Consider the following 8,510-nt stretch of genomic DNA (forward strand, 5'->3'; position numbering starts at 1 on the left):
CATCCCCAAGCTTTGGCTTTTTGGTGTCCTTAGATTATCTTGGGGTGCCATAGGCATCCCCAAGCTTAGGCTCTTGCCACTCCTTGTTCCATAATCCATCAAATCTTTTACCCAAAACTTGAAAACTTCACAACACAAAACTTAGCAGAAAATCTCGTGAGCTCCGTTAGTGAAAGAAAACAAAACACCACTTCAAGGTACTGTAATGAACTAATTTTTTATTTATATGGGTGTTAAACCTACTGTATTCCAACTTCTCTATGGTTTATAAACTACTTTATTAGCCATAGATTCATCAAAATAAGCAAACAACACACGAAAAACAGAATCTGTCAAAAACAGAACAGTCTGTAGTAATCTGTAACTAACGAAAACTTCTGGAACTCTAAAAATTCAGCCAAAATAGGAAGACCTAAAAATTTTGTTTATTGATCTGCTGCAATTGGAATCAACATCATATCACGTTCTGATAATTTTTAACAATTGTTTTCGTGAACAGGAAGTTTCTGGAATTTTCAGCAAGATCAAATAACTATCATCCAAGAAGATCCTATAGGTTTAACTTTGCACAAACACTAATTAAAACATAAAAAAAATCTAACCAGAGGCTAGATCAAATATTTATTTGCTAAACAGCAAGGATGAATATTGGGTTGTCTCCCAACAAGCGCTTTTCTTTAAAGCCCTTAGCTAGGCATAAGATTTCAATGATGCTCACATGAAAGATAAGAATTGAAGCACAAAGAGAGCCTCATGAAACACGTGACAAACACATCTAAGTCTAACATACTTCCTATGCACAGGCATCTTATAGGCAAACAAATTATCATAGCAACCAAAAACTAGCATATGCAAGGAAGTGGAAAGAAACAATAGCAATCTCAACATAACGAGAGGTAATTTATTATCATGAAAATTTCTACAACCATATTTTCCTCTCTCATAATAATTACATGTGGGATCATAAGCAAATTCAAAAAACTAGCTATCACAATAAATATTTTCAACACGATCCACATGCATGCAAAGTTGACACTCTTCCAAAATAGTGGGATTAACATTAACTAAAGTCATGACCTCTCCAAACCCACTTTTATCAAAAATACCATAAGATTGAACATTCTCCAAATATGTGGGATCTAAAGTTGACACTCTTCCAAACCCACTTTCAATATTATTGCAAAAATTATTATCAATCTCATATTCATCATCGGACTTACATAAATTTTCAAGATCAAAAGAAGAATCACCCCAATCATGATCATTGCAACAAGTAGTAGACATAGCAAAACCAGCACCCCCAAGCTTAGGGTTTTGCATATTATTAGCACAATTAACATTAATATAATTTGTAGTAACATCATTGCAATCATGCTTTTTATTCAAAGATCTATCGTGATTCACTTTATAAAGGACTTCATCACAATTTCTAGATTCATGGATTTCAAGCAAAACTCCATAAAGATAATCTAGAGCACTCAACTCACTAGCAATAGGTTCATCATAATTGGGTCTCTTAAAAAGATTAGCAAGGGGATGGGGATCCATAAACTTTTAGCAAGCGAAGATGCAAGCAAAAAGAAGGCACATGGTAACACAAGTTCGAACGGAAGGAGAGCGAAGAAAAGGCGAATAAAACGGCAAGGGTGAAGTGGGGGAGAGGAAAACGAGAGGCAAATGGCAAATAATGTAATGCGGGAGATAAGAGTTTGCGATGGGTACTTGGTATGTTGACTTTTGCGTAGACTCCCCGGCAACGAAGCCAGAAATGGCTCGTTGTCGGGAAATCAAATCTTGACTTGACTTGGTGTGAGCCTCCCCGGCAACGGCACCAGAAATCCTTCTTGCTACCTCTTGAGCACTGCGTTGGTTTTCCCTTGAAGAGGAAAGGGTGATGCAGCAAAGTAGCGTAAGTATTTCCCTTAGTTTTTGAGAACCAAGGTATCAATCCAGTAGGAGGCCATGCCCAAGTCCCTCGCACCTACACAAACAAATAAAAACCTCGCAACCAACGTAATAAAGGGGTTGTCAATCCACACATCGACCGCTATCCAGCATGCATCTAGAGTATTAAGTTCATAAGAACAGAGTAACGCTTTAAGTAAGATTACATGATGTAGAGGGATAAACTCATGCAATATGATATAAACCCCATCTTGTTATCCTCGATGGCAACAATACAATACGTGCCTTGCTGCCCCTGCTGTCACTGGGAAAGGACACCGCAAGATTGAACCCAAAGCTAAGCACTTCTCCCATTGCAAGAAAGATCAATCTAGTAGGCCAAACCAAACTGATAATTCGAAGAGACTTGCAAAGATAACCAATCATACATAAAAGAATTCAGAGAAGATTCAAATATTGTTCATAGATAAACTTGATCATAAACCCACAATTCATTGGTCTCAACATACACACTGCAAAAGAAGATTACATCGAATAGATCTCCACGAGAATCGTGGAGAACTTTGTATTGAGATCCAAAGAGAGAGAAGAAGCCATCTAGCTAATAACTATGGACCCGAAGGTTTGAGGTAATCTACTGACACATCATCGGAGGGGCTATGGTGTTGATGTAGAAGCCCTCCGTGATCAATGCCGGACGCCGGAAAAGGCCCCAAAATGGGATCTCACGGGTACAGAAGGTTGCGGCGGTGGAATTAGGTTTTCGTGGATGCTTCTATTGGTTTGGGGGTATGTAGGTATATATAGGAGGAAGAAGTACGTCGGTGGAGCAACGTGGGCCCCACAAGGGTGGAGGGCACGCCCAGGGGGGTAGGCGCGCCCCCCTACCTCGTGCCCTCCTGGTTGCTTTCTTGACGTAGGGTCCAAGTCCTCTGGATCATGTTTGTTCCAAAAATCACGTTCCCGAAGGTTTCATTCCGCTTGGACTCCGTTTGATATTCTTTTTTGCGAAACACTAAAATAGGCAAAAAAACAGCAATTCTGGGTTGGGCCTCCGGTTAATAGGTTAGTCCCAAAAATAATATAAAAGTGTATAATAAAGCCCTTAAACATCCAAAACAGAATATAATATAGCATGGAACAATCAAAAATCATAGATACGTTGGAGACGTATCACACGATGTGAATCCACAGAAGGTTGAGGTGACTGCCGCGGTTTATAAATGATCTGTATGAGCCGTGTCAACAACTCGGCCAATGGTTCCTTCCAACTGGCTATTTGAAGTTATCCAAATTGTAGTGGCGGCGACTTGCGTGCCTGCCCATTGAGCCATCCAGTACAGACGGCGGTTGATAGTATATGATAATTTGCCTCCAATTTGTTGAAAGAAAAACTGGGCTGCCCAAGTTGTGACTTGCTTTATATTCAATAAACAGCTCATGCAGACAGGTGCGGCCCGGTGTGTTGATGTAGACCAGGCCTCGGGGCCGGCGATTTGCGCACGTTCATTGACAACTAGCAGACGCGATCCCAGCAAGCCGATGTGGACCGGACCGCAAGGGCAGCAGCTCGTGTGCGTCCATTCATCATGTGATATGTCCCGGATTATCCCCAGGCGGAATATTATCAATCCGTGCTCCATATCCGTGGTATAAACCACATTTGTAATGAATAATAGTCCTCTGTATAAAAATATACAAATCAAAGTAATTTGTCCTTTGATAGAAATAATATGTGCTAATAAAACAAATTTAAATGGATATCACCTGATTTGCTCGGCCGACCGATGGTCCATAAATAACGTCTGTAGATAACCTTGTAATACGGCTGCTGAATTTCCTTTTGATCCATATATGCGCACAAAAGATATTTGTGCTTTATCCCCTCCAAGGCGCTGCCAAAAGTGCCCACGTCCCTTACTCGCTGATGATCATTAGAATCGATCTTCAAAAGTGTGATACGACGACTCGCTAGGACGTCGGCTTGACAGAGTCTGGATTAGCATGAGGTCGCGGGGCGGCGTGAGGCCGCAGGGGAAGCAGCCCAAGTCAACGCTCGGCGGCGGGTTGAAGCAGAGGCGAGGCCTGTTTAAGGCTGCGGGGCGAGTGACAACAGCAGTCCGCGGTGTAACCCGGAGGGTCAACAGAGCTGAAGCGAGATACGGCAGCAACTCATGGAGGAGTGGCAAGGTGGTCACACGGCAGTGGCGGTTCGAAGACAAACGCGGCGGCTCGAGGTGCGGCCGCTGACCCGGCGACGGAGGTGAGTTACGGCGATGGAGAATTGAGGCCAGTGAGGCTGTGAGCCATAGCAGCGGCGGTTCAGCATCACGGGCTGGCGATGCAGCGAGTCATAGCAGCGAGGCAAACAGGCAGGGGCCGGCATGGGAGCCACGGCGGTAGAGGTGCTCCGCTGGCAGCTTCGAGGGATACTCGCGGCGAGGTGATGGAGGCAAGCCAGCGACTCAGCATGCAACCAGGCCACGGGCGGCCCAACGACGGCGTGAGGCGGCTCGAAGGTTCGTCGGCGACTCTGGAAACAGCGGTTTAAGACAGGTACTGCAGCTATGGAGACCCTCTTGGCGACTTGGAGGCAAACGGGGGAGCATCGGCGCCGGCGGCTTAACTCGGGGCAGCGCGGGGCTGTCGCCTCACCAAGGCGAGGCCGCGGGGTGGCTTTGGAAGCAGGAACTTGAATCTGGTGCAGCGGACCGGTTAGAGCGCGTGGGTGACTCGGAACGAAGCATGAGGCATGCGCCGCTGTTTGAGGCATTGATGAATTCGGCGAGGCAGGGCCGCGCCTCACCGGCTCGGAGTCGGTTTGTAGAAAAACAGAGCAAGGTGACTCGCAGGTCGGCGGCTCAGACGCGAGGCAGCTTAATGGAGGAAGATAAGGCAGCCTGAAGCGACTGGGTGCGAAGTTGTGACTTGCTTTATATTCAATAAACAGCTCATGCAGACAGGTGCGGCCCGGTGTGTTGATGTAGACCAGGCCTCGGGGCCGGCGATTTGCGCACGTTCATTGACAACTAGCAGACGCGATCCCAGCAAGCCGATGTGGACCGGACCGCAAGGGCAGCAGCTCGTGTGCGTCCATTCATCATGTGATATGTCCCGGATTATCCCCAGGCGGAATATTATCAATCCGTGCTCCATATCCGTGGTATAAACCACATTTGTAATGAATAATAGTCCTCTGTATAAAAATATACAAATCAAAGTAATTTGTCCTTTGATAGAAATAATATGTGCTAATAAAACAAATTTAAATGGATATCACCTGATTTGCTCGGCCGACCGATGGTCCATAAATAACGTCTGTAGATAACCTTGTAATACGGCTGCTGAATTTCCTTTTGATCCATATATGCGCACAAAAGATATTTGTGCTTTATCCCCTCCAAGGCGCTGCCAAAAGTGCCCACGTCCCTTACTCGCTGATGATCATTAGAATCGATCTTCAAAAGTGTGATACGACGACTCGCTAGGACGTCGGCTTGACAGAGTCTGGATTAGCATGAGGTCGCGGGGCGGCGTGAGGCCGCAGGGGAAGCAGCCCAAGTCAACGCTCGGCGGCGGGTTGAAGCAGAGGCGAGGCCTGTTTAAGGCTGCGGGGCGAGTGACAACAGCAGTCCGCGGTGTAACCCGGAGGGTCAACAGAGCTGAAGCGAGATACGGCAGCAACTCATGGAGGAGTGGCAAGGTGGTCACACGGCAGTGGCGGTTCGAAGACAAACGCGGCGGCTCGAGGTGCGGCCGCTGACCCGGCGACGGAGGTGAGTTACGGCGATGGAGAATTGAGGCCAGTGAGGCTGTGAGCCATAGCAGCGGCGGTTCAGCATCACGGGCTGGCGATGCAGCGAGTCATAGCAGCGAGGCAAACAGGCAGGGGCCGGCATGGGAGCCACGGCGGTAGAGGTGCTCCGCTGGCAGCTTCGAGGGATACTCGCGGCGAGGTGATGGAGGCAAGCCAGCGACTCAGCATGCAACCAGGCCACGGGCGGCCCAACGACGGCGTGAGGCGGCTCGAAGGTTCGTCGGCGACTCTGGAAACAGCGGTTTAAGACAGGTACTGCAGCTATGGAGACCCTCTTGGCGACTTGGAGGCAAACGGGGGAGCATCGGCGCCGGCGGCTTAACTCGGGGCAGCGCGGGGCTGTCGCCTCACCAAGGCGAGGCCGCGGGGTGGCTTTGGAAGCAGGAACTTGAATCTGGTGCAGCGGACCGGTTAGAGCGCGTGGGTGACTCGGAACGAAGCATGAGGCATGCGCCGCTGTTTGAGGCATTGATGAATTCGGCGAGGCAGGGCCGCGCCTCACCGGCTCGGAGTCGGTTTGTAGAAAAACAGAGCAAGGTGACTCGCAGGTCGGCGGCTCAGACGCGAGGCAGCTTAATGGAGGAAGATAAGGCAGCCTGAAGCGACTCGGTGCGAAGCCCCCCCCCCCCCCGGTGACTCCAAGCAAGGCCAAAGCGGAAGTGAATCGACGGCCGGGTCATCATTGCTGGATGCGCCGGTTCGACATACATCGGTTCGGCGGCGAGGCCGCGAGAGTGACGTGACGGCGTGGAAGACTCGAAGGTGGGCGGCTTGAAACGGCGCGGCTGAGCCTCGGCGGGCGTGATTGAGGCGGGGCGGGTAAAGTTGCAGGAACCTGCTCCAGCAGGGTCGCGGGCACGTCAAACGGTAGCTGATGCGGGTTGAGACAACCAGGGAGTCGAGGCCGCACCCGCGGTCGTGAACCGGCGAGGCGGAGGGCAACCCTGAGTAGTGAGACGCGCGGGATGGCTTAGGATTCAGGCGGACCGACACCGCGGTGGTTCAAGGAGAGGCACCGGCAGGTCACGCCCTCGGCAGTCTTCAAGGAAAGGGCACCGGTAGAGCAGAACCGGTCACTGGGAGGCCTGTAGAGGCAAGACGGAGGCGTCGTCTTGAAGGCAATTGCGGCAACTTGTGGTGAAGGCGGCGTAAACCGGCGGAGGTAATTCGAGGTGAGGCAGAGTAAACCGGCGGAGACCAGGCCGGACTGAGGCCGGGACGGCCTGGCGCGGAGGCCGGCCGGCTTTGTGCAGCAGCCGCAGCTAGGCGGACTGACGGGGTACAGCAGCGGAAACAGCGGTTCGCGGTGGCGACGGAGTCCAGCGGTGACTCGGTACAGGAGCGGATCGTGGAGGAATCCGGTTTGTTGACCCACCTCCGTTTCCTCCTCCGAGTCGTGGCCTTCCTTCCTTTTTTTCTTTTTCTTTTTCAATCAGGATGACTCGGTAGTAGCTCGCAGCATCACAATCGATATATCCATCAAATCTCTGTGATCATGCATGTACTAGTATTCTGCTCGGCCTTGAGTAAATCTCACGTAGAGTAGAAAAGATAGTGTCCAGGACTAGTACTCTAGTACTTTTAGCGAGTAGTAGTGCTTGATTTCCTCGGGGCTTGAACCGGTGACCCAGCAGCAGCAACTTGTGAAACTCGGTGGATCAGACAAAAAATAACCACAATTTGATCGCCTGATGTAGACGCGCCGGTAACTTTTGGCGGATTGATTGCATAGGAAAACAGAATAGTCTGTAGTAATCTGTAACTAACGCAAACTTCTGGAACTCTAAAAATTCAGCCAAAATAGGAAGACCTAAACATTTTTTTATTGATCTGCTGCAATTGGAATCAACATCATATCACGTTCTGATAATTTTTAACAATTGTTTTCGTGAACAGAAAGTTTCTGGAATTTTCAGCAAGATCAAATAACTATCATCCAAGAAGATCCTATAGGTTTAACTTGGCACAAACACTAATTAAAACATAAAAACAAATCTAACCAGAGGCTAGATCAAATATTTATTTTCTAAACAGTAAGGATGAATATTGGGTTGTCTCCCAACAAGCACTTTTCTTTAAAGCCCTTAGCTAGGCATAAGATTTCAACGATGCTCACATGAAAGATAAGAATTGAAGCACAAAGAGAGCATCATGAAACACGTGACAAACACATCTAAGTCTAACACACTTCCTATGCATAGGCATCTTATAGGCAAACAAATTATCATAGCAACCAAAAACTAGCATATGCAAGGAAGTGGAAAGAAACAATAGCAATCTCAACATAACGAGAGGTAATTTATTATCATGAAAATTTCTATAACCATATTTTCCTCTCTCATAATAATTACATGTGGGATCATAAGCAAATTCAAAAAAATAGCTATCACAATAAATATTTTCAACACAATCCACATGCATGCAAAGTGGACACTCTTCCAAAATAGTGGGATTAACATTAACTAAAGTCATGACCTCTCCAAACCCACTTTTATCAAAAATACCATAAGATTGAACATTCTCCAAATATGTGGGATCTAAAGTTGACTCTCTTCCAAACCCACTTTCAATATTATTGCAAAAATTATTATCAATCTCATATTCATCATGGGACTTACATAAATTTTCAAGATCAAAAGAAGAATCACCCCAATCATGATCATTGCAACAAGTAGTAGACATAGCAAAACCAGCATCCCCAAGCTTAGGGTTTTGCATATTATTAGCACAATTAACATTAATAGAATTTGTAGTAACATCATTGCAATCATGCTTTTTATTCAAAGAT

The sequence above is a fragment of the Triticum aestivum genome, chromosome 7D (assembly GCF_018294505.1).
Source record: "Triticum aestivum cultivar Chinese Spring chromosome 7D, IWGSC CS RefSeq v2.1, whole genome shotgun sequence".
Taxonomy (NCBI): domain Eukaryota; kingdom Viridiplantae; phylum Streptophyta; class Magnoliopsida; order Poales; family Poaceae; genus Triticum; species Triticum aestivum.